Raw genomic sequence first — 26,336 nt, 5'->3', positions numbered from 1 at the left:
GACCAAGCGAGCAGCCACCCACAGAACCCATCAGCCCATCCCTTTCCTCTCAGGCAAGTGGGCACAGACTCCAGGACCCCGAGGTGCCACTCAAAGGTGGGCCCATCAGTCTTGCACTGAGCCCGTGACAAGCTGAAAGCTGCCAGTCTCAGCTCCAGGCTGTCCCTGCTGTGTCTGCACAGGCCACGGCACTTCCAGTCACTCCCCACCGCCTCCCTCTAATTTAATTTCCTGTGAATCCCCAGAAAATGAGTTGTAATTGCTCTAGGAAACGTCATCCATCCTTACAGTAAGAGCAAGTTTTATGTCTGCCCCCAGCCAGTCTCCGGGCAGAGCGACGCCTGAGCAAACCCTCTCCACCAAGCCTCAGTCCCCGCGGCAGAGGCCCTGTCCTCGGACCAGCGATGTGGGGGAGAGGGCCACGATGGGGTGCTTTGGAGCCAGAACCCCGCCAGAGCCTGCAAAAGCAGAGATTGCAGGCCCGCCCCGGAGCTTCTGAGCCAGAAGGGCCCCAGAACTAGCATTCCTAACAGGCTCCCGGGGGCAGCTGCTGTGCTCCGGGGACCCCACTTTGAGAACCAGCTGTCTAGAGCACCCCCAGCTTCTAGAAACTCCCACCCCGGGCCTCGAGCTCCCAGGAGGAGGCCCCTCCTTTTGCCTGGTCTTGGTTTCAGAGAGTCCCATGTGTCAGCCACCCCATCTCCAGAGCATTATCAGGGTCCCCACAGCTGCCTCTGACTTCACCCCTGCGGCTCCGTCCCACTCACCTCCCCTCTGCCTGCCGGGTCCCCAGCTTCAGCGTCTGGCACTTGTCCACAGGCACAAGACCCTGTGGGACGTGCAGTGCTGTTTCCTGTGTGTTTTTAGTTTACAGGAGGATGTTGCGTCCGCACATCTCGGTCTACGGCCTTTTTCATCAAGCCCTGTGTTTCCAGGACCTTCCTGGCACGACGTGTGGCCGCAGCTCAGTGCTCCCGGACCTGCTGCCGAACGCTCGGCTGCCCCCAAGCTCCCAGCTAGTAAACAGCTCGCCAGCAAACCATCCTCCCTCTGGGACCAGTGTGAGGATTTACACAAAGCCAATGGACCTGATGTCTGAGGTCATGTCCTGGCCACCCGGCAAACCCACACCCCACACTTCTTCCAGCAGAAACCAGGCTCTTTAAAGGAAAAGCCCAAACCACATGGGACGCTGGGAACAGGGCCCTGGCTGGGGCTCTGGCATCTGTGGGGAGTGGAGGGTTAGTGGAGGGTTCATCCTTGCCAAGGGTGCACCTGTCATTGCCCTGGCAGAGGATGCTGAGGAGGGAGGCCCGGGACCCTCCTCACTGCAACACAAAGGGCTGGGAAGAGCTTTCCAGGAGATGACTGGACTATTTTCATTTGAAGTGTAAGAAAATAACAGAAAATGGCTTAGGGCTGGGCACGGTGGCTCATGCCGCAATCCCAGCACTTTGGGAGGCCAAGGCAGGAAGACTGCTTGAGGCCAGCCTGGGCAACATAGCAAGACCCCATTTCTACAAAAAAACAAAAATTTCTAATTAGTGGGCATGGGGGCGCACGCCTGTAGTCCCAGCTACTCAGGAGGCTGAGGCAGGAGGACTGCTTGAGCCCAGGAGCTCAAGGCTGCAGTGAGCTGTGATCACACCACCACACTCCAGCCTGGGCAATGGGGCAAGACCCCATCTCAAAAAAAAAAAAAAATTAATGTATTGCTTCATGTAATTCAGAAGTTTACAAGTAAACCACCTTCAGGCTTGGCTGGATCCAGGTCTAAGTGCTGTCCCAGGATATGGGTTCCCTCCATCTCCCAGCCCTGGTTTCACTGTCAGACTCCACGGAGAGATCTGCAGTGGATCCAAGCTCTCCTTTTTTGGGGCAATGTGGGTGCAGTATCCTCGGTTGACCAGCACAATTAGGAATGCATTCAGCCTCAAGTTACAGAAAGACTGACAGTGAATTAAAATACGCTGGGCTGGGCAGTCTCACGCCTGCAATCCCAGCACATTGGGAGGCCAAGGTGAGCAGATCACTTGAGGTCAGGAGTTAAGAGACCAGCCTGGCCAATATGGTGAAACCCCATCTCTACTAAAAATACAAAAATTAGCCGGGCGTGGTAGCAGACGCCTGTAATCCCAGCTACTCAGGAGGCTGAGGCAGGAGAATCGCTTGAACCTGGGAGGCAGAGGTCGCAGTGAGCAGAGATTGTATCACTGCACTCCAGCCTGGGCAACAGAGCAAGACTCCATCTCAAGAAAAACAAAACAAAACAAACAAACAAAAAAAAAAACATGTTGGTTCTTCAGCAAGAAGTCTGGAGCAGGCAGTCTCCACTCAGCTCAACAGTCTCATCAGAGACCCAGGTTTTCACCTCTGTCCGTTCTTCCATTCGCAGTTAGTACGTTCACTGATGTTGCTCTGCTTGACTATAAGGTCCTGGAAGGCAAGGACTGGGTCAGCACTGTTCATTATCCTATCTCTAGTGTCAGGCACACAGTAGGTACTCAGAAAACATTTCTCTTAGTGGATGGATGGAAAGATGGATGGATGAATGGAGAATGGGGAGGTGAACAGATGAGTGGATGAGTGGAGGGATGGGTGGGTGGGTAGATGGATGGGTAGATGAACAGAAGGATTATTGGATGGGTAGATGGTAAGTAAATGGATGGGTGGGTGGATGAATGGGTGGGTAGACAAGTTGGTGGATGAGTGGGTAAGTGAGTGGATGGATATATGTACGAGTGGGTTGATGAATAGAAGGATGGATGGGTGGATGGTGGGTAGATGAATGGGTGGGTGGGTAGATGAATAGATGGGTGGGTAGATAAATGGTGGATAGATGAATAGATGGGTGGGTAGATGAGTTGGTGGATAGGTGGGTGGATGAGTAGGTAGATAAGTGGATAAATGTGTGTGAGGGTGGATGGATGGATGGTAGATGGATGGGTGGATAGATGAATAGATGGGTGGGTGGATGGATGGGTAGATGGATGGGTGGGTAGATGCGTGTGTGGGTGGATAGAGGGATGGAGGGAAGGATGGGTGGATGGAAAGATGCATGTGTGGGTGGATAGAGGGATGGAGGGAAGGATGGGTGGATGGAAAGATGCATGCGTGTGTGGGTGGATAGAGGGATGGAGGGATGGATGGGTAGGTGGATGACTGAGTGGATGGATGGGGTAGGTACAGTCATTGATCAATAACTACATGGAAGCATGAATGAGAAAAGGAAGGAAGGAAGGATGCAGGGAGGGAGGGAAGAAGGGTCACCTGAACTCAGCCACGACCCTGAAGAGTGCAGGCCTGAGAGGACCTGAGCAGATAACTTCCCTCTCCCAGGGGGCCCCTCCTCCCCCGGAAGCAGAAGCAGGGAGTGGGCAGAGGGACGGGCAAAGCTGCCGAGGGAGGTGGCTGTCCCTCAAAGTTCCACGGGTGACCCAACAGGCAGGGACTCACAACCCGCAGTGCCCCTCGCTCCACCACAGGCTCTCTCGAGAGGCATCAACATCGGACCATGTTGGAGAAGGACGGGGGGGTGCACCTGCCGCTCCCAGATGCTGGCCCCGGGGCAGCGCTTCCCAGGAATCAGCTCCTTTATGCTCAGGAAGGAGGACACGAGGCAACCTGGGGCATCGTCTGCCCTGTGGAAGGCGATGGGGCCGCCATGGGTTCCAGGCGGGGGCCAGGCCAACCCGCTTCTCTGCACTGCCCACCACAGGAGGGAGGGAACGGCCCCCGCACTGACACACACCCTCACGCCCATTGCCTCCTCCAAGGCTCAGGGGACATCCCGGCTTCTTACAAGCAGCACAGGGACACTCAGGAGGAGCTCACCTGGCCCTTTCTGGAAATTTATTTTGAAAAGGATGACAAAGACGTCCCCAAAGAGCTTGGCAAATCAGCACCCGCTCCGCTCTGCCTCTCATTCCAGAGGCAAGCAAGACAGAGCCCCTCCTGGCCAGAAGCCTGAGAGCCGGGACCAAGGTGGGGAGGGGGACAGTGGTGGGGTCCCCAGTGCCTGCAAACCCCATGCCTTGCCCTCCCAGGCCTGAACCAACAGCAAGAAGATTCTGGAGGTCACAGAGCCCATCTGAGGCCATCGTTAGCTCTCACAGAGCTGGACGGGGGACGACCTGGCCTGCAGCCACTGCGAGGCTCCCTAACTGTCTCCATTGGCCGCCACAGCCTGGGGCAAGGACAGGCCCAGCTCCTCAAGGCTTGACAGAGATGGATCCGAGGAGTAATGGAGGTGCCAGGGAGAAGCAAAGCTGGAGGCTCTGGGGCTGGGGCGCAAAACCTGGGGTAGGGAGCCTTGCAGTTGTGAGGCGGGAGGGTGGCCGGGATGACGGGGTGTGTGAGGCCGGGGGCAGCCTGGATGACGGGGTGTGTGAGGCCGGGGGCGGCCGGGATGACGGGGTGTGTGAGGCCGGGGGCGGCTGGGATGACGGGGTGTGTGAGGTGGGGGGCGGCCTGGATGACGGGGTGTGTGAGGCGGGAGGGTGGCCGGGATGACGGGGTGTGTGAGGCCGGGGGCAGCCTGGATGACGGGGTGTGTGAGGCCAGGGTCGGCCGGGATGACAGGACAGTGCTGTGTGTATTCACTCCCATGGGACAGGAAGTCAGCATCAGAGGGGACAGGGATGTGGTGATGGAAGCGGAGGCCAGGAGGGAGGAGAAGGGCCCAGCCCAGGAGTGCGACCTCCGGACGCTGGGATAGCAGGAGCGGCTCCTCCAGGAGGACCGTGGCCGCCTCCACACTGCGTTTTCTGGCCCATGGAGCCGAGAGGATCAATGGGTTGTTGAAGCCACCAAATAGTTTCCAGCCACTACTTCATTGCAGCAGGAATTAGGGGACTAGCCGGGCCGGGCACCTGGGCTGGGGCCAGGGTAGGAGGCATGGGAGCAAGGCCTGAGGAAGGGCAGCCAGTACCCGTGGCATCAGGCAAGAGCCTCCAGACAGAGGGGTGCCCTGCAGAGGCGGATACTGGGGCGTTCCCGGAGCCAAGGGGGCCTCAGGGGTGCAGCCAGGGCCAACGTGAGGTCTTTGGCTCTGACTCCGAGGGCACGGGCACTGCTGGAAGGCTCTGGGCTGAGGCTCCCTCTGGTTGGGAGTGGGCAGAGCCAGCCAAGGGCAAGGTGAGCAGGGGCTGGATGTGGGGAGACCTCGGGCAGCCAAGCCAGGCCCCCTGGAGCAGCCGCTCTGGCCAGGACCCACGTGGAGAAGGTGGACGGCACGTCTCAGCCCTGACGACTGCACTGAGCTGGGGGCTCTGTCCGAAGCTCGTGGGATCCTTTCAGCGGGACCCGGCAGCCCTGGGGTAGGAGGCAGGGGCGTGCCCAACACTCCCTCCTCCTGCCATGTGGGGCTGGCACTGGGGGTGCTCTGTCACAGCCCCAGGCCAGGGGGTGCGGCCCTGCGCAGCCCTCAGCGGGCTCAGCTTCGCGGGCTCTCAGAACTCAGCCCCTCCACAACAGCCATGTCCAGATGCCACGGTCCCCTGGGTTTAAAAGAGGCCCCCACAACCCACACACACCAGGATCACGTCCATTAGCTGAGGGGCTTGGGAAGAGACCATCTGATTTAGGGTGGGGTCCTTGTAAGTAGAGGAGGGGACACACAGGCACACAGGTCAGAGCAGGAGGGACGCGGCCACGGGACACGAGGTACCAACACGGGCACCCCGGAGAGGCCTGGGATGGGCCCTGCCCTGGAGCCCCAGAGGGAGCTCGACCTCCCACACCGCAACTCCACGTTTCAGCCTCCGCTGCGGAGGGAACGCATTCCTGCTGCTCTCAGAGGCCAGGCATGTCCTCTGCATGGCACCCCCAGGGCACGACACCTCCCACGCGGCCTGTGGTGGGGGTGGGGTCGCCCTGCAGTGGCTCAGCAGTTAGCCCTGAAAGCCCCTGCAGCTGACAGCCACCTGCCCCCTCCTCGCCAAGGTGGCTCCCCTCTCCTCCTGCGCTCGGCCCAACCCCGCAGCACCCCCCAACGGTGCCTCAGTTCCGCCTCAGGGCCCTCACAGCCCAGCCCTCCTCACCTTCCAGAGCAGCTCGGCTACCAGGGTTTCACTTTGCCATCCGAGGCGTTTCCTTGTGTTCTGAGATGAATCGGGAGCGAGTTTTCCCACCTCCCGAGATCCACGTCATCAAGGGCAGACCTGCCTCAGCCAACAGCTCACACTTCTCAACGCGCTCGCCTCACCTGGCAGGTGATCCGCCGTCTTATCTAAAGCAGCTCAACAGAAAACACGTGCCCACAGCTGAGCTGTGTCTAACTAAGCTAAGATCACAAAGCACGTTCCCCTGGTTCCGCGTTCCAGGCATCCTCTTCCTAGAGAGTCCTCTTACAAAACCCAAATTATCGTCCTGTTTGGCAGAGGGGATCGGCTAAGGGTCACCTTCAGCTGTGAGAAACAGAAACCCCTACAAAACGACGCCTTCCATAAATTAGGAGCTTTAGTTCAACATTAGAATCAGGTGTCTTCAATTCCTTTCTCCCTTCCTGGAGGTCTCACGGCAGCTGCTGAGCCCCAGCCCTTACGTGCACGTTGTAGGCAACAAAAAGGAGGAGAAAGCCGCCATCTCTCCCAGGACAGCCTCTCCCAGCAGCCCCGAGCCCTCTGTTTCTCTCCCGTGGCCCCTCTGGCGAGTGTCCTGGTTTGGCAGTGGAGGAAAGTCCTCGAAGGCTGGCCGAGTGTTGGGTGAGCAACCTGCAGTGGTCCCCACGCCAGAAGCTCAGAGAAGCCGGGAGAGCAGGCCACAAAGCCTCACGCCTGCTCCACTGCTGCCCTGCCTGCTGCCTTTCCAGAAGGTTCTGGAGGTTTCTGGATTGTTGAAAACGCTGGGCCTCGGGCGTACATGCACATCTAGGAGTAGAGGGTGGGCAGCCCAGTGGACACCCGGCACCGGCACAGGCAAAGCCCAGGCACCCCAGGCAGCAGGAGAGGCTCCAGCCCAGGCCCCTTCTCCACCGAGTCCCGAGGCGCCCAGCCCCCAACACCACGTGGCCACGTGCCCTCGGCCGGGGTGGCCGGGCTGTGCAGCAACCCACACTGGGGGCTCAGGACGTGAGAAGTGGGTCCCAGTCAGCAGAGGCTGTCCCCACATCTGAGGGACTTGGAGCCCACTGAAAACCCAAGTGTGCATCTGCAGCCTCCGGGTGCTGGAGGAGACGTGGAAAGTGGGTCCTGGGTTTGAGTGCAGCATGAACCATCCAGCCCACCACGGCCCCCAGGGGACCCCAATCACTCCCCTTCCCTCTGCCACTCCTGGCAGACACCGAAATCCCCAGCCTGACCCCTGGAGAGGGCCTGGTCTCCCCCAGCCCTTCTGAATCTCTCCATGATGCCTCTTGTTTCTGGGTGTCCAGAATGCCAGTGTCGGAGCCCGGCCTCGCCGCCCCGCGCACCTGCCTGGGCCCCGCCTCGCCGCCCCTCGCACCTGCCTGGGCCCCGCCTCGCCGCCCCTCACACCTGCCTGGGCCCCGCCTCGCCGCCCCGCGCACCTGCCTGGGCCCCGCCTCGCCGCCCCTCGCACCTGCCTGGGCCCCGCCTCGCCGCCCCTCACACCTGCCTGGGTGCACATGGGCCCTGCAGACTTCACAGGTCCACGCCGGTCCCCCCGGGAAGACTCTGTTCTTCCCACAGTGCCCCGCCCAGTGAATGCCACCCCACCCATCCCTCAAGCCAAAGACCATGGAGCACCTTTGGTTCCTCAGTTCCTATCACCCCAAAATCCATCCCAGCAGCCCCTAAACGCTCGTGCTGCCTGCTCCTCCCCTCCCCTCCCCAACAGATCACGGGTCACACGCGCTGTCTCCCTGTGCTGGGAAAGGCCAAGGGCACCACAGCCGTCCAACGGAACTAACTCCACCTGCTTCCTTGCAGCGCTGACACATGCAAACCTTGCAGACCTGTGGGGTGGGGTGGGAGGGACGCTTCTAACCACGGATCCTTGCAGGACTCCAGGCCAGCCCTCGGGTTTCTCCTCTTCTGCCCACCCTCTCCCCAGGCCTCGCCCTGTTTGTGGCTTTAGAAACCATCCATTATCTGTCGGCTCCAAGTGGTACCTGCTGCTGCCCGGACCTCTCCACCCATGCGGGTGCCTCGTAAATCCACCCGCCGCGTGTGTCAGCCTTTCCGCCTGGACGTCTCGGAGACACCCAGGTCCAGCATCTGCAAAACCAAACTCCTTTCCCAGCCTCAGAGTCCACTCCAACCCCCATCCCACCAGCGCCCACTCTGTCCCCCCACGTGATCACACCAGGGCACCGGGTTCAGCCTTGGCAGCTCTTTCCCGTCCACTCATGGTGGCTTCTGCAGCAAATTCTGTCAGCTCTGCCTCTGATGGACATCCCGACCCGACTTCTCGGACCCCCACTGCCCCCTGGGTCCAGACCGCCCTGGGCTCCCGACTTCTCGGACCCCCGCTGCCCCCCATGTCCAGGCCGCCCTGGGCTCCCGACTTCTCGGACCCCCGCTGCCCCCCACGTCCAGGCCGCCCTGGGCTCGAGTCCCTGCAGCTGCTTCCTCATCGGCCCCTGCCCCGCCCTCGCCCCTGCGGCTTCTTCCACCGAGCAGCCAGCATGAGCCCAGGAAAGCACACGGCGTTCCCTCCCCTCCTCCCCTCCCCGTGGGGCCGCCGGGGAAGTGGCTGAGTCTGGGCCGACCACCTCTCCGAGCTGAGGACTTGCTCAGACAGTGACGGTGGCATTTCGAGGACACAGGGGACAGGCCCGGCACCATTCGAAAGGGCAGAGAAACAGTAAAAATATCTAATGACAACAAATCCTGAGTCTAAGAAAAGGGATGGGGAGCGGAGTTCTGCTCCCCGGAGGAACGGCGGGCTCCAGGCTCACAGGCAGCGGCAGGACTAGAAAATCCCCACTCAACAACAGACCCACATCCGGCCGTCCTGGGTGCTCAGCCACCGGGTGGGAGGTGGACGGGGATGGGATACTCGACTGCCCAGAAGCGTCACCCACGGGTCACCTTCCAGTGCACAGGGAGGTGTCGTCACGATGGAGAAACGCCCAGGTCACCTTAACCGAGTGAGCGATGATCAGACAAGCAGCCTGTCTGCCCCGGATCTGACGCACGAATCCCTCGGCCAAGAGAGTGGCATGGAGGCCAGTCCCAGGGCAGGACCACCGGCTTCAGAGGGGAAGCCCCCGTGAGGCCCACGGTGGAACAGCCTCAGACTCTGCCCGTCTGTGCTGCCGTGCCTCTCTGGGCCTCAGTTTCCTCCTCCGTAAGGTTCAGCATCTGCCTCATAAGCTTGTGGGGTAAGATGAGGCTGCATTCAGGCATCTGGAGCAGCCTCTGGCCCTGAGCAAGCCCGAGGCAGAAGGGCACAGTCGCCCTGTTCCCTCTTTCCTTGGGAGCCGCACGGAGGGTCAGCCAGTGCCGTGCAGGGCCCCTGCCCTTGCCGAGCTCAGCACCCAGCTGAGGTGGCTGAGCCTGTGGTGCTGGCCTGGAGCTCAGCACCACAGGCTCCAGGCCAGGCTGTGTGGGGAGAGGGAGGCGTGGAGACACGTACAGGCAGCTGATGGGGAGAGCAGGACTTCCACACGGGGCAAGGGTAGAATAAAAACCTCCACTCCCACCCGTGACACCTTCGCTCTGAGCCCCACAGGGCCGGGAAAGTGCCTGAGCCTCCATCAGCCCTGGGAGGGACCTGCTCTACTCGCCCCCTTCACAGATGAGCAAACACAGCCTCCGAGGAGTGGGGCTGCCCGCCCAGGGCTGCACCTGGGAGGGCCCGGGTGGCTCCGAGCTCCTGGCCTGGCCCCTCTGGGGAGGTGACAGTGGGCAGGGCAGGGGCCTCTTGGCTACAAGCCCAGAACGGCTGAAAAATGTGGCCCTTCGGGGACTTTCAGATGCTTTGGGACAGCTTCCAGCGTCCCTGGTGCCCCCTCATGCCCTGCTGGGTCTTCCCTGTCTCCACCCGCTGACGCCCCACACATCCCCACGTCTGTGGCCTCGAATGTGCAGGACGTGCCCAGGCACGAACCCGACGTCATCAGAAGCCGTCTCCACCGACACCATCATGGGTGGCCAGGCCTGGTCCCCCAGAGCTGCTCCCCGACCGGCAGCATCACAATCCAAGGCAGATGGAAACTGTCGTGTCTCCACGTCGCAGCCCCCGTGCATGCAGCTGGGCGAGTACCCCGGTGGGTCCCAGGCAGCACTGCACAGCCTGATCCGGCAACAGCTCCACGGGTCCCAGGGACGGAAACTGAGGCCCTGCCGCTGTCTGCACGTGCCTTCTGCCTGGGGTCAGAGGGCGTGAGTGCAGCTGTGCGTGCCTGTGTGTGCTGGTCTCATGGGTGTGCACACGAAAAAGAAACACGCGGTCCAGTGCCCCTTCAGTGGCCAAAAGTCAATGCCCCTCGCTGAGGACCCAAGGGCCCGGGTTCCCTCCCCAAAACCTGGTTGTGTTGTCTCTCTGGCTCAGCGTCATCGGAACCCGGGGTCCCCCAGCCTCCCACTGGGTGGGGCATGGCCTCGTCCTCATGGGGCTGCCACCCCGCCGGGGGACTTCATTTGCGGCCACAGGGTCCCCTGCTGTGCAAAATGTCTCCAGCTCACTCTTTGGCCAGTGACAAGCGTGTTCACCTCCAGCACGGGACAGAACCTGGGAGTGTCTGCCAGGACGGAGAGGGCCCAGCCAGGGCCTGCCCAATGCACTCTGGGTATTAAAGGGACCTGCCTCGGGGACACTGGGGGATGGGGACAGGAAGGGGCTGGGGCCATGGCTCGACCACAGTGTGCTTGGAAAAATGTGGCTGGAGGACGATGAGGCCGCCCCCGCCCAGCACCAGGCAGCGCGGATCCGTTTCCCGGGAGGAGCGGGCCCGGACGTGCGAGGCGGCCCGGGCTGGGGCTGGCGGCTTTCTACTTGTCTGCTCATCAGATCTACAAAGTGAACTACGTTTCTCATAATTCTGCCATCGACCGCTGTGCACTTTGTGGTCCGGCAGGGGGAGAAAAGAATTTACCCAGAGCAGAGAAATCTGTGTGAATAAACGCGTCATTAAGAATTCCTGTAACCGGCCGGGCGCGGTGGCTCAAGCCTGTAATCCCAGCACTTTGGGAGGCCGAGACGGGCGGATCACGAGGTCAGGAGATCGAGACCATCCTGGCTAACACGGCGAAACCCCGTCTCTGCTAAAAAATACAAAAAACTAGCCGGGCGCGGTGGCGGGCGCCTGTAGTCCCAACTACTCGGGAGGCTGAGGCAGGAGAATGGCGTGAACCCGGGAGGCGGAGCTTGCAGTGAGCTGAGATCCGGCCACTGCACTCCAGCCTGGGCGGCAGAGCCAGACTCTGTCTCAAAAAAAAAAAAAAAAAAAAAAAAAAGAATTCCTGTAACCGTCAGAAAGGCTGATTGACAGCACTTTTTCTTGTGCAGGAAGAGGGCTGACATCGTGACGTTCTTTACTGAGAATCAGGCCTGAGCCCGGCCTGCGGAAGGAGGGTGTGAGCCCCCAATCGCTCTCATGATTAGAACTTGTTCCCAAGTATTGACTGGGTTGAAAAAAACAAAATTTAATTTGAAATCAATTCCGGAGCATAAAATCGACCTCCACTGTGTGCGCTCAGAGGCCACCAGGCCAGTCTGCGCACTCGTGGTCCAGGCTAGGGGCATCGGACCTCCAGCTGCCCCCCCGCCAGAGAACGTGTCCACCCTCAGAGACTCGCCGGAGCCCCTCTGCCTTTGCCCTTCTTTTGGGGTGTGGTGGGAGAGCAGAGAGAGAGCGTCCTCTTAAGAGATCCAGGGTCCCTGAGCCCAGGTCCGCCTCAGGTTGGGCTCCTTCCACCCAGGGTCCTTCCGCCCATGCCCCCTCAAGCCCAGGTCCCCCTCAGGTCAGCCCTCCCACCAGGACCCAGGTGCCATGAGAGGTGGGGGGTCAGCAGCCTTGGGGGCCCCTGTGTCAGACGGACAGAGGTCATGCTGCAGACGTCCTGGCCGACACCCAGGGTTTGGGGCCACCTGCCAGTCTCACCTGCCACTGCCCGTGCTAGACACCTGATTCTGGCGGCGGCCCAGGCTCAGGGAGGGACTCAGGCCAGCAACCGGGAGGGGCAGGTGTGGGCCACTCAGAGGAGCCAAGACCCCTCAGCGTCCCCGCCCTGGGGTGCCTACCGAGGGCAGGGGCTGCGGGGCAGGTGGGAGCTGCTTAGAGGAGCTGAGCCCCCTTAGTGTCCCCGCCCTGGGGTGCCCGCTGGGTGGAGGCTGTGTTCCCTGAAAAACACTGGCCGGCTCTGGCCCTGGCTCCCCACTGTCTCCCCCTGCCATGCGGCCCACCCTCCCCGCTGTCTCCCCCTGCCACGCGGCCCACCCTCCCCGCTGTCTCCCCCTGCCACGCGGCCCACCCTCCCTGCTGTCTCCCCCTGCCACGCGGCCCACCTTCTCCAGAATGCACCTTGGGGTGGGGCCAGGACCAGGGGCCCCTGGCACGTGGGGACTCACACCCAGCACTCAGCGGCCCCCAGCTCCATGCACAGACGTGAGGGCCAGCCGGGGGGGGTCAGGGTGCTGGCCACCACAGGGGATCCTATCCGCAGATCCCTCAGTGCACTCTGCCAGGGGGCCGGGACCCCACCAGATAGAGGGAGCCAGTGCAGCACGGCAGGCAGGGGGCACCCAGGACTCTGCATTTCTAAGAAGGCTCAGCCAGGGCTGGTGCTCCTGGTCCTGTGACCATGTGGCACTGTCCCACCACCCACCATGGGAGCACACACTCCCCATGCTGGCCCCATGAAAGCCCCACGGGGTCCCTGGCCCATAACCCAACTCCCTCCCAATCCCACATCCTGCTCCCTGGCATCAAGAAAGGATGTACCCCCAGGACCAGGGACAGCCTCAGCCCCGGCACCATCAGAGTTGGGGCCCCAGCTTCTGAGCCTGGCACCAGCACAGCCCAGGCAGGTCCTCCGATGTGAGGCTCCTTGGAAGGGCGGGCTCTGCTGGGCTCCTGTCGTTTGGGTCTGCACTGCACTCAGCAGCCCCCACCCACGGTCAGTAGCCCCGGCCCTGTCCTGCACTTATTCCCGTTATCCCAGCCCGGACCCCATCTCAGCATTGGCCCCCGGGGGCCCAAGTGGCCACCCCTCCCCACATCGCTGTGCCGGGGCGTGTGGCCGGCCTCACTGTGACTTGCAGAAAGCCCATGGAGAAGGCTGTTCCCGGCCCGTTTCACTCAGGGGAAACTGAGGCTCAGGGACTCCGTGGCGAGCAGACAGCTGGCTGCAGAGCACCCCTCCCAGCTTGTTCATCTCCTCCAGTCCAGCCCAACCAAAGGCCACAGCTGGGAAGCCCCGTGGGCCGGCTCAGCAGGGCTCCTGGGGACCCTCATCCAGCCCCGCTGACGCTGCCGCCAGACCAGCCCTGACCTGGGGAGAGCCCAGAAGGCCCAGCCCCCAGCCAGAAAGTGACCCCCCCACATCCTTCCCTCCGCAGCGGCCCCAGCGCCTCCCCCACCCCCACCCCCACACTCAGCTGTGGTCTCGGGATCCCCAGGTTTCAATCCCTGCTGGATTTCCAGAAAAGCTGATTCACCTCAGAAACTGCATGTGCTATGGGCGCGCAGCTGGCGAGAACAAAGACATTGCGGGGCAACCCTCAGGGACGCTGTGTTTCGGCTTCATGTGTTATTAAACCTACCGATTTCTGCCTCGGTTCTGGCCCACGTGGCCTCCTCTGCTGCTGTGTGAATGGCCTCTGTCCTGCACACTTACCGCCCCAGCAAATCCCAATGCCAGCTCTGCCTCCCTGCCACCGGCCACCCTCCTTCCAGCTTGCCCTTGAGAGGCCCAGGGCTCCGAGCAGGGAAGAGGCTGGAGAGAGGGAGGGTGGCCCTGAGCCGAGGGTTTTCCCAAGCTCCTCGCTTGGATTCCCACCCTAGGTGGAGGAGTGACCCCTTCAGGCTCACGGCTGCAGCCACCTACTGCCTTCTAACAAGAACCCCACAGCTGAGTGGCTTAAGCAATGCCAATCACTTTATCTCCTCCCTTGGATTCTGTGGTCAGAGGGTCTGGCTCAAGGACCGGAGATCTATGTTGTCATTTCAGCCTGGCAGCTTCAGGTGCCTGTGCTGCTCAGTGGCCTGGGACTCTGGAGGAGGGAGTCCCCAGACACACCTGCAGACAATGCATGGCCATGCCCAACAGCCTCAGCACACACAGGCAGAAAGGAGGTTCCACCTCACCAGCCATCAGAGAGACCCACTCAAACCCCAGGAAGACTGCACTTCACACCCAAGGGATGGCGCAGATGGACAATGAGTGGATGGATGGATGGATGGATGATGCATGGGTGGGTGGATGGATGGATGGGTGAATGGGTGATGAATGGATGGATAGATGGATGGCTGGATGGCTGGATGGATGAATGATGGATGGATGGATGGATGGGTGGGTGGATGGATGGGTGGGTGGGTGGATGGGTGGGTGAATGGATGGATGGGTGGGTAATAGGTGGATGGATGGATTAATAAATGTATGATGGATGACTGTGTGGATGGATGATGGATGGATGGGTGAATGGATGGCTGGATGGGTAGGTGATGAGTGGATGGATAGATGGATGATGGATGGGTGGGTGGGTGGATGATGGATGGATGGGTGGATGGGTGGGTGGATGGATGGGCCGATGGATGGGTGGGTGGATGGATGAACGATGGATGGTTGGGTAGATGGATGGATGAATGTATGATGGATGGCTGGGTGGATGGATGATGGATGGGTGGGTGGATGGATGGACAGGTGGGTGGTAGGTGGATGGATGGACGGATGAGTGGATGAATGAATGATCGATGGATAATGGATGGGTGGGTGGATGGATGGATGATAGATGCATGGATGGGTGAATGGATAGATGGATGCATGGGTGGGTGATGGTGTGCAGGAAAAGTTAAATGTTAAATTTGAACTCAATTGAACATGGACACTAACAATGGTCACCAAGTCCTGAAACAGGTTGTGTGAGCCCCTTGAGGCATTTATGCAGTGCCGTTTCAGAGAAATCTCTATTTCGATCTATTCCTATACATTAGTTATTGAAAAATAACAGACAATCGCAAGAACAAGTTGACCTTTTTGCGTTCCTTGAGCCCGGTCGCAAAGGGCCCTTGTGACTGGGCCTCATGGCAAACAACCCCTTACAAAAAGAGCTCAGGTGCCAGACCGTGCCGAAGTTTCCTGAGACCTCTCCTCATCTGTGCACAGATGAGTGGCCAACTCTGGAGCCCAAGCTGTTGCTTCCCAGTCTGCTGGTGAATCCTCCATAGTCCGGTGAGTATAAATATATATGTATGTTTTTTCCCTTCTCCCCTTCCTATTGCAATTTGCTTATTACATATCTGCACTGTCATTTATGTGGGATAAAGATTGTGTACCCTTAAAGGTATTGTGTGTCTTTTCTTCTTCCCTCACGCATCTCCTACACAGAACCGATGGATGGGTTGATGGATGGATGGATGATTGATGGATGGGTGGATGATGGATAGATGGGTGATGGGTGGATGGATGGATGGCTAGGTAAACGGATGACAGATGGATGGCTGGATGGATGGGTGGGTGGGTGGATGGATGATGGATGGATGGATGACGGATGGGTCAAGGGACGGATGAGTGGTTGATGGACAGATGGGTGGATGAATGGGTGGGTGATAGATTAGCTAAGTGGCAGATACAAATAGATGAATGATACAGATACATATGATTAATCAATGAATATAGATGATAGACAAAGGATAGAAATCATTAATATAGATAGATGTGGCAGACAGGTGATAGATTGAAATAGACAAATAGAGATAGGTAGAGAGATAGGATAGATGAGAGACATGATAGAGAGATCACAGAGATAGACAGACAGGGGAGAGAAATGATTGAGACAGAGAGAGATGGAAGGGACCAGTGCTGGCAGGGATGTGAACGTGGACCCTTGTGCCCCGCTGGTGGGATGTCAGTGGTGCACCCACTGTGGAAGGCTGTCTGGAGAGTCCTGAACACACTAGACGTGGAATTACCACAGGACTGCAGCCACGCTGCCCAGCCCCGAGCAGCCGGGAGCCCCACATTAGACGTGGAATTACCACAGGATTGCAGCCACGCTGCACAGCCCCGAGCAGCCGGGAGCCCAGCGACTCTTCTTTAATGGGATGAACGTGGTGAGACTGCTGGGCCATTTATCCAGTTAGTGACAGGACAAAAGCAAATTCCAGAGGCCATGCCACCCGCACGCCCAGGCCCTGCGGGAATTCCTGGCTTTGTTAGCCATGGGGCTAACCAGGGCGGAGCCATCCACGAGGCACCTTCCTGGAGGCTGGGGTGACACCCTCTGAGGCCTGATGTGGACCCCACTCCATGGGTGACCTGCGCCCTGGGGACCCTGGGCAGCCTGAGAGCGAGCGTGGTTCAGGGCTGGGCCACACATCCTGGCTCTGCACAGCACCTACCTGGCTTTTGGTTACTCGTGTGTCCTTTAAAATGTGTGCAGAGCAGGGAGAGGAGCTCACATGGCGGGGGCGAGGGCACAGGCGCAAGCTCAGGGTCATGCTACTCCTCTGGGGCAGGCCAGACGCCCGTCCTGGGGGCGTCCTGCAGCCCCTGTACCCCCTGGCCTGAGCAGCTCCCATTCTGCCAGAGCAGCAGGGCCCCACCTTCCTGCGGGGCACCCGCCCTCCCCACGGGCAGCTCAGTGCATGACAGCTCTGACCCAGCATCAACAGAGGCCGCTTCTGGGGGAAGAAACTAAGAGGCAACGGAGTGGCTTAGACCTGCAGGACGGAACTGCACCCAGCACAGGGCGAGTCGGAGGTCCCACAGGCGGGGAGAACCCGGCAGCTAGGGATGGAGCCACCTGGGGCTAGAAACAGAACAACGGGGTCAGGGGAGGAACAGAGACGGAGGAGGGGCAGTGAGGGAGGTGACGCAGCCGTGGGTGAGGTCAGGGGTCAGGGAAGCTCCCGATGGCTCCTACCACAGGGGCTCTGGAGCCTGGGCTCACCAGCACTCGGCAGCAGCTGAGCATGGGAACGGAGGGGACGCTCAGCAAGGGGTTCCCGCCTTCCAGAAAAGGCGACATCCACCCTCCTGGCCCAAATGTGAGGGCCCGGGGAAGGGATTTCAGAAGGGCCCCTGCCCCGCCCTGCCCACGACTTCGGCGGCGGACCTCACTCTCCATGCGGCGTCTGCTGTGGCCGCGTGGCCCAGGAACCAGCCGGGCAGAGAGAACTCGGACTCTGTGCGTCCCCACTGCCCGGGAAGGTGGCCAACGCCGCTTTTGAATTTTAAATGAAACCAAAATTGACTGCGGTAGTGGGAAATATTTCATAACAGTAATTCTCCTCAGAGTGCAGCTGCCATATTAGTAAAAATACACAACTCTGAAGTGGCCACAGCTCAGGAAGTGGGCAGAGCACAGGCTGGCCCAGGAGGCTGCTTCCCTGGCTCTCACCCACTTCCCGCCTCCCCACGGGCCTCCCCGAGCCTCCTCACAGCAGGGCGGCTGGTGACCTGAGAAGGTGGCTGGAGACAGCACGGAGGATGGGGACAGCACCTCAGGACCGGACTCTGGACGCGCTGCACCCTCTCATGCCGGGTGCCGGCAGTTCCGACCAAGCCCAGGCACGAGGGAGGGCCAGGGGGTGTGAGGCCGGGGGGTCCTGGGGGCCGTTCTGGAGGCCAGAAGCTGCAGGTGACAAAATAATGTGTGACGAGGGGGATTTGAGAGTAGCAGAGAGAAACGCGTCCTATGTCTGCCAAAAAGAAAGAAAAGAGAGAGGAGAGGGAAGAGCAGAGAGCAGAGGAGACAGGAGAGAGGAGAGGGTCTGTGCAGGGCACACGTTTCCCGTCCTCCAGGGCAGGGAAGGACGGTGCCCAGGGCAGAGCTGTGGAACCCTTGTTTTCTTCCCTCCTTGATGCTGTGGGTTGGCAGTGGCTGGACACTGCCCCACCAAATGGGGGCTTCGGCTGGGATGAAGGCTCCGTGGGTGGCTGCTGGGGTCCCAAGGCAGCCAGGCTGAAAACCGAGGCAGGTGTCATGCGCCACTGTGTGACTTGGGCTTTCTCACAGTGTGGCGTCTCCACGTAGGGGAGGGCACGGTGTGGTATCTGATGACCCAGCCTGAGAGTCCTGTGGGACCACCTTGCCCAGCCTCTCCTGGTTAAAGAAGTCACAAGCCCACCCAACCCCGAGGAGAGGGACGCAGACCTCATCTCTCAAGGGGACAACTGTTGAAGAGCTGCACTCGTGTTCTCCAAGTGCCACAGTGCAAGTGTCAGACCCACTGACCTGCACAATCCAGACAGAATCCCTGAGTGGGGAGGAGCTGAGGGAGGAGCTGAGGGAGGAAGAGCTGAGTGGGGAGAAGCTGAGTGGGGAGGAGCTGAGGGAGGAGGAGCTGAGTGGGGAGGACCTGAGTGGGGAGGAGCTGATTGAGGAGCTGAGTGGGGAGTAGCTGAGTGGGAAGGAGCTGCGAGGGGAGGAGCTGAGTGGGAAGGAGAGGAGCTGAGTGAGGAGGAGCTGAGTGGGGAGGAGCTGAGGGAGGAGCTGAGTGGGGAGGAGCTGACTTAGGAGCTGAGTGGGGAGGGGCTGAGTGGGGAGGAGCTGAGTGGGAAGGAGCTGAGTGGGGAGAAGCTGAGGAGCTGAGTGGGGAAGGGGGAGCTGAGTGGGGAGAAGCTGAGGGGGAGAAGAGGGGAGGAGCTGAGGGAGGAGGAGCTGAGTGAGGAGGAGCTGAGTGGGGAGGAGCTGAGTGGGGAGGGGGGTGGGGAGGAGCTGAGCTGAGGGGCTGAGTGAGTGGGGAGGAGCTGAGTGGGGAGAAGCTGAGTGGGGAGGAGCTGAGGGAGGAGCTGAGGGAGGAGGAGCTGAGTGAGGAGAAGCTGAGTGGGGAGGAGCTGAGTGGGGAGGAGCTGAGTGGGGAGGAGCTGAGGGAGGAGGATCTGAGTGGGGAGCACCTGAATGGGGAAGAGCTGAGGGAGGAGGAGCTGAGGGAGGAGAAGCTGAGTGGGGAGGAGCTGAGGGAGGAGGAGTTGAGGGAGGAGGAGCTGAGTGGGGAGGAGCTGAGGGAGAAGTTGAGGGAGAAGGAGCTGAGTGGGGAGGAGCTGAGTGGGGAGCAGCTGAATGGGGACGAGCTGAGGGAGGAGGAGCTGAGTGGGGAGGAGCTGAGGGAAGAGCTGAGGGAGGAGGAGCTGAATGGGGAGGAGCTGAGTGAGGAAGAGCTGAGTGGGGAGGAGCTGAAGGAGGAGGAGCTGAGGGAGGAGGCGCTGAGTGGGGAGGAGCTGAGTGGGGAGGAGCTGAGTGGGGAGGAGCTGAGGGAGGAGGAGCTGAGGGAGGAGAAGCTGAATGGGGAGGAGCTGAGTGAGGATGAGCTGAGTGGGGAGGAGTTGAAGGAGGAAGAGCTGAGTGAGGAGGCGCTGAGTGGGGAGGAGCTGAGTGGGGAGGAGCTGACGGAGGAGGAGCTGAGTGGGGAGGAGCTGAGTGGGCAGGTGTGGGCAGGCGGGGAACTCAGAAACCCAGGGAGGACCGGTTCCTGCCTTTTTCAGCTCCCAGAGACCCCTGCTGCACCCTCAGAGCCGATGGATCGTTCCGGCCTCTGCCTTCCTCCTCACGCCTCTGACTAGGACACCAGCCACCAGATTGAGGGCCCAGCCTGAATGCAGGATGATCTCAGCTGGTTCTTTTATTACATCCGCAAAGACCCTATTTCCAAAGAAGGTCCACTCGCCAGTGCTGGGGGCCAGGACGGGGACATGGAGTGAACCCCACCCCATGAAGGCTGTGGGATGAGGGGTCCCCGTCGGCACCCTGAACAGCAAAGCTGGTGGAGAACATCTGGGAAGACCAGGAAGGGGCAGAGGCGTTTCAGGGGCCACTGAGTCACAGCTGCAGGGAGGGCGCTGAGGTAGGCGGGGCCCAGGGCCTGGAGGGGTGTGTGTGTAGTGGTGTGTACGTGTAGTGGGGTGTGTGTGTGTAGTGGTGTGTGTGTGAAAAGTAGTATGTGTATAGTGGTGTGTAGTGGTGTGTATGTAGTAGTGTGTGTATGTAGTGGTGTGTGTGTGTGTAGTGGTGTGTGTGTAGTAGTGTGTGTATGTAGTGGTGTGTGTGTAGTGTGTGAGTGTAGTGGTATGTGCATGTAGTGGTGTGCGCGTGTAGTGGTGTGTGTGAAAAGTAGTATGTGTATAGTGGTGTGTAGCGGTGTGTGTATAGTAGTGTGTGCATATAGTGGGGTGTGTGTGTACTGATGTGTGCGTGTCGTGAGTAGTAGTGTGTGTAGTGGTGTGTGTGGTGTGTGTAGTGGTGTGTGCGTGTAGTGTGTGTAGTGTGTAGTGTGTGCGTGTAGTGTGTGTAGTGGTGTGTGTGTACTGGTGTGTGCATGAAGTGGTGAGTGTAGCAGTGTGTGTGCAGTGGTATGTGTGTAGTGGTGTGTGCAGTGGTGTGTGTAGTGGTGTGTGTGTGTAGCGGTGTGTGCGTGTACTGATGTGTCTGTGTAGTGGTGTGTGTAGTTTATGTGTGTAGTGGTGTGTGTCATGGCGTGTGGTGAGCTCTAATGACCCCAGTCCCCAACACCCAACTCTACCTCCTGCCACCTAGAGCAGAGGCAAGCCGTCCCCACCAAGTCCACACTGCAGATTCACGAGCAAAATCAAGTGCTGCTGCTGCAGTTCCACACCACTACGTTTTGAAGTCATTTTCTGAGCAGACACGGCCCCTGGCAGCACACTCTGTAGATGGGACAACTGAGGCCTGGGGCCGTGCCACCCTCCCAGCCAGGAGTGGAGCCCATGCTGTTGGAGACCAGCATGGCCTTCACCATGGGCTGCTGGCCCAGTGGGGGAGACCCAGGCACCCAGGGAACAGACACGCTCCTCACTGTCAAGCAGGAATCGCTTACGGCGGGGGCCTTCGCCACAGCTCCCAGCACGACTGATGCTCAGGAAACACACGGGCTGACGGCTGATTCTCCGCAGCTGATTTCCTAAATGCCAGTTAAATGCTCCAGCATCAGGCCGGGCGCGGTGGCTCAAGCCTGTAATCCCAGCACTTTGGGAGGCCGAGACGGGTGGATCACGAGGTCAGGAGATCGATCCTGGCTAACCCGGTAAACCCCCTCTACTAAAAAATAAAAAAACTGCTCGGGCGAGCGGGCGCCTGTAGTCCCAGCTGCCCGGGAGGCGCGCACTCCACCGGCCACTCACTCCAGCCGGGTGACAAAGCCTCCGTCTCAAAAAAAAAAAAAAAAAAAAAAAAAATGCTTTACTGGACGTCCCTCATTACGGATGTAGCTGGGACTTAATTGTCGGGCAGCCACATTCATTTCCTGGAGGGAGACCCAGAATCGGGGTCAGGAGGAGAGGGAGAGACAGAGACAGTGAGGGAGCGGGGGAAGTACAGGGGGAAGAGACCCCATTTGTGCGGTGCTGTTCTCCGTGTGCAGCGAGGACCTGGAAGGGGACCCGCCGGGGACACACAGGTGCTGGCTGAGTATTGACCTCACAGGTGATTGAAGGGCCCTGGAATTTCTCTAAGATTCTGGAACTGAAGGTGTCTCAGTTACAGGTAACTTCTACAAAGTACCACTGTCTTCTCGCCAGTTCTGCAGGCCGGGAAGTCCAGGACGAAGGCACCAGCCTCTAGCGAGGGCCTCCTGACTGCGCCCAACCTGGCGGGAGGCCAAAGGCCAGAGAGCAGCTGCCTCAGCACCAAGTGAAGAAGCCACTTTTACAAAGGCCTGAATCCCATTAACAAGGATGGCACCCTTGAGAACAAGGCACCCCTAACACCGCCTGGTGGGCAGCACCTGGATCTCGGAGGGCACGCGCTCCTCCACAGCACAGGGGACGGACGTGCCCATGCTCTCGGGGATGGGGGCTGCCAGCCAGGGAGAGGGGACCTCGGGCGGTGAAGGAGGTCCCTGTTCATGCCCGGGTCCCGCGGGGAACACAGGGAGCGGAGGACCGAAGACGGGTACGTGGAAGTTGCCGGACACAGAGCCCCTCTGACGACAGAATCTAAACCCGGCTGACTCGGAGGAATGAGCCGGCTGGAAGCACGTGGATGTCAGTCCCGGGCACACCCGCCGGGAGGGAGGGACGTGGCCTTCTCGGTGCTCTGCACCTGTCCTCCTGCGGAGGGAAAACAGAATCTCCGTCAGCTCAGGGTCCCCGCGGCCCGGGCCTGTATCTGCACTCTGGGAGGCCGGATGGTGTGGGGAAGGGAGGTGGGCGTTCCAGTCGCGTTAGGCCTCCAGACTCGGCTCGGGATTTCATCTGGGGAGGGAAGGCGAGGCGGCGGCAGGGTCCTCAGCCCAGGGACCAGGTGGTCTTTGGAACCAGGACCATGGGGGGTGCCGGCTGCAGGAGCAGGAGGCAGAGTGACTGTCACCACAGGGGCCACCCACGGCAAACGGGAGGAAACGCCTGGGCTGCCCCTCACCCGGCACCAAAAAGACAAGACAAACCGGTGAACTGAGTGAGTTTCACCTCAACTCGGTATGCCCCAAATGCTGCCAACGGGGCACTCATCCTTACATTTAAAATGTTTTTGTTGGCCGGGCGCGGTGGCTCAAGCCTGTAATCCCAGCACTTTGGGAGGCCGAGACGGGCGGATCACGAGGTCGGGAGATCAAGACCATCCTGGCTAACACGGTGAAACCCCGTCTCTACTAAAAAAAAAAAATACAAAAAAAGTAGCCGGGCGAGGTGGCGGGCGCCTGTAGTCCCAGCTACTTGGGAGGCTGAGGCAGGAGAATGGCGTGAACCCGGGAGGCGGAGCTTGCAGTGAGCTGAGATCCGGCCACTGCACTCCAGCCTGGGCGACAGAGCAAGACTCCATCTCAAAAAAATAAATGTTTTTGTTTATACAGAATTTTTTGAAGTGGTTTTAAAAAGCTCAAACTCGAGCCAGGAGGCAGTGGCGTCCCCAGTGGCACATTCGTGGTGCTGGCAGACGGGGTCTCCGCGCTGGGGGACCGAGCGCTTCCCAGGACAACAGGAGTCAGGCTCTGGTGCAGACAAGAAGGCTGGGCTGAGGTTCCGTTTTGGACACAGCAAAGGAGGGGTGGCAGGACATGCCCGAGGGTGTGGCCAAGAAACCACGGCCCACTGCCCCTCGCACACCTGAGGCGTGACCCATTCTGCATATGGTTGCGATGAGAATACTGAAGCTCAGAAGGAATAAACAGTTTGTGTGTTAAAAGAAAAAAAAAGATACACAACAAAGCTTCGAACTGAGGCTGAGGCCAAACAGGAAGGGGCCGTTTAGGGAGAACGGCCGGGACTCCTCACAGCTTCTCTGTGCGCTGAGCTTTCATTTGAATGTTGACCGTTAGGTTCATGTTGCCTTTGTCATTTAAAAATTATAAATAAAACTGAAGCCCTGTTTTAATCAGGGAAAAGGCTGTTGATTTATGCAAGGAAAATCACTATTTCACTCCCTTGCCCCGGGGGCTCTAGGAGCACCGTGCTGCCTACAGGGCGACGAGGCTGGAAGTGGCCTGGCTGCCCCACCTCCTGGGGCTCCTGCCTGCTGGGTGCACGGGAGCCACCGGCCTCTGGGGCCCAATGCCGACTTGTTGCTAAATATCCACAATCAGCATCCTGCAAGGGCCTCTAATGGAACCCAGCAGTTCCCCTCCACTGAGCCCAGACTGGAGGGAGGGGAAGGCGCAGGGAGACGCTGTCCAGGAGGTGCTGCGCTGGGCAGAGGTCACGGGGCAAAGGCCCAGGCCGGGGTTGCTGTTAGTTTGCTTCACAGAAGCAGGGTACAGAACGCCTAGGGCAGAGTGGGGGGGGGGGCACAGGGCGCAGCCGGGGAGGACACTGGCAACAGCCCAGCCTGGGTCAGCAGTGACAACCACCCAGGAGCTCCCGGACACGCAGGTCCCAGCCCAGCCCCGCTGTGCCCAGACGTGCACATTCAGTTGGGTCTGGGGTGGTCCCAGAGCTGCCACAGTCTGAGTTCTAACCAGCGGGGCCAGGAGCCTCACAGCCAGCCTGGCCCTCCAGCCTCTCACCCCCGAGTCACAGAGGTTGTCCCGGCCACTCAGGCCCCTTTTGGAGCCTCCTCAATTCTCCACAGAGCGTCACCCAGCAGGTGAGGCCAGAGGCCCTGGCCTGGCTCCTCCAGGGCCACTCAGCTCCACTCGCCCCTGCGGGGCCCCGTCTACAGACGGTCGGCTGGGTCAGGCAACACGACAGCCCTTCTGGACAGGCCTGGGTGCACCGAGGTCAGGAACGCCACAGGCCAGCAGGCCAAGGACACGAGGTGGCCAGAAGGCCTGGGCCAGAGCCTCCCCCATGCCCTGGAGCCCCCATACACCTGCTCCTGCTCAGCAGGCCTGGCTTCTGTCCCCCTGTTCCCCCGCACCCAGGCCCGGCCCACGCCACCTTTCTGTCACCTGCCCGGCCCCTGCAGAGATCAGTGTGGGGATCCAGCCTCCTGCCAGTCCTATCTCCCAGTTCCCATCCACCCTTGGGGAGCTCTGCACAGCAGTGAGGCCAGGCAGAGCCACGCTGACACCTCCTCCTGCAAGTGCAGGATCCGTGGTGCCACCTTGGAGCTGAGGTGCAGAGCCCGGCTGTGGGTGACTCTGGGTGAAGGCCCAGTTGTGCCTGAGGTTAGCTGTGGCCCCCCAGCAGAGTCCCTTCCACTAAAGCCGTGTGACTTGTCACCACCAGGATACACCTGGGGTGACCCGAGAGCCTGCGCAGAGCCCGGAGGATGGGGACGTCACAGCTGGGGTGCGGACAGTCGGGGTGACAGTCCGGGAACCTCAGCCCGGTTCGTCTGTCAGCTCAGGCTCCCGTCAACAAGCACAGACCGGGCAGCCTGGACAGCGACATCGTGCCCCGTTCTAGAGGCTAAGTCCCAGGTCCTGGTGTTGGCAGCAAAGGTTCCTCCTGGCTCTCCTTAGCTTGCAGACGCCACCATCCCCTATCCCCTTCCCACGATGCTCTCCCTCCTCCGGCCTGTGTCCAGGTTGACTACATGGACTAGCTACATGGACCCCACCGTACAGGATCCGAGCCTTGATGACCTCCTAACGACCTCTGTAACGACCCCATCTCCAGATGACATCCCACTCCGAGGCCCTGGGACCCCACCCTACAGGATCCGAGCCTTGATGACCTCTGTAACGACCCCATCTCCCCAGATGACATCCCACTCTGAGGCCCTGAGGGCTAGGACTTCAGTGCATCTTCTGGGGGCCCCAGCTCAGCCCACAGCAGACTGAGCCTGGAGCGTCTGCCTCCAGCGAGGTGCTTTCACTCCTGCAGCGGGCTCTTCCTGGCCTCACCTGTCATCCGAGATGGGCCTAACAGCCCAGCACAAACCCCCCGTGACGTCAGGAGGGAGGCCCTGGCCGAGTCCAAGTGGGAAAGGCTGTAGAGCCTGGCAAGGCGAACCTGGCAGGGCAGCTTGGGGAGCGCCCCAGCCCAGGCAACGCTGCAGCGGCCTCTGGTGGCCGCACAGGCTCAGGACACCAGCGCCTACAGCCCAGCCCGGCCCCAGCAGCTCTGGGAGGGTGGGGAGAGAGCATACTGGGTGTGACAGGCTGCCCAGGGCACAGCAAGAGGCCAGGCCCTGTCTGCCGCGCTGCAGCCTGAGCGCTGAGGGGCTCGGGCGGGACAGTCTGTGGAGAGTGGGGAAGGAGGGGTCCCCGTGCAGGACTGCTACACACAGGGTACCAGGGAAGGCCTCCCAGGGGCAGGGAAGGGGTGTTCAAACCGGGGCAACGCAGGGAAATGCAGCAGAGGCCACAGCTGTGGCTGGTGTGAAGGCCCTGGGGCAGGAGCCAGTTCACTTGAGGAGCCCACTGGGGCAGAGGGAAGCAGCTGGGGGATGCTAGGAGCAAGGGCACCATCTCCACCGTCACTCTGCTCCCCAAACCCCCGCTGGGCACACGGAGGGTTCCCAGCCAGTGCTGGGCCAGCAGGGTGCCCCCCTCAAGTGGGAACCGAGGCACTCACCACCCTCCCCAGCCACGCCCACGCCCACGCCCACCAAGCTCCGTTCCAGTGCCCTGTGCCACTCTCTGTCCTCGAATAAACACACTGTGAAAAGGAAACTGGGGGTCCCCGTGTAGACAGAAAACCTGGTTTGTTTGGTACAAATTGGGTCCCTTGAATATAAACACCCCAATAACAAGGCTGTGCTGTAGCTGGACCAGGGCCTCCCAATGGGGGGAAACTCCAGAGGGGCCCAGGCACTGCCTGTAACTACGCAGCATCCACCCAGGGCCTCACGGGACTCCCAGAACAAAGGCGGGACCAGCAGGACACAGCCAGGGTGGGACGTTGACACAGGAACCCCCGACTCACGTC

General features: G+C 60.3%; 1 long non-coding RNA gene across 1 annotated transcript; it reads left to right on the top strand.

Moving 5' to 3' along the window:
* The first annotated feature begins 20,084 nt into the window (after window positions 1–20,084).
* LOC126930583 (uncharacterized) lies at window positions 20,085–20,467 on the top strand. The gene is made up of 2 exons (XR_007717627.1): window positions 20,085–20,300; window positions 20,341–20,467. It is a non-coding gene; the product is annotated as an uncharacterized LOC126930583 (long non-coding RNA).
* The last annotated feature ends 5,869 nt before the right edge of the window (window positions 20,468–26,336 follow it).

Source organism: Macaca thibetana, chromosome 11 (genome assembly GCF_024542745.1).
Source record: "Macaca thibetana thibetana isolate TM-01 chromosome 11, ASM2454274v1, whole genome shotgun sequence".
NCBI classification, from domain to species: Eukaryota; Metazoa; Chordata; class Mammalia; order Primates; family Cercopithecidae; genus Macaca; species Macaca thibetana.
Note: the sequence above shows the minus strand (reverse complement) of the source record. Positions and strands in the feature narration are given on the sequence as shown.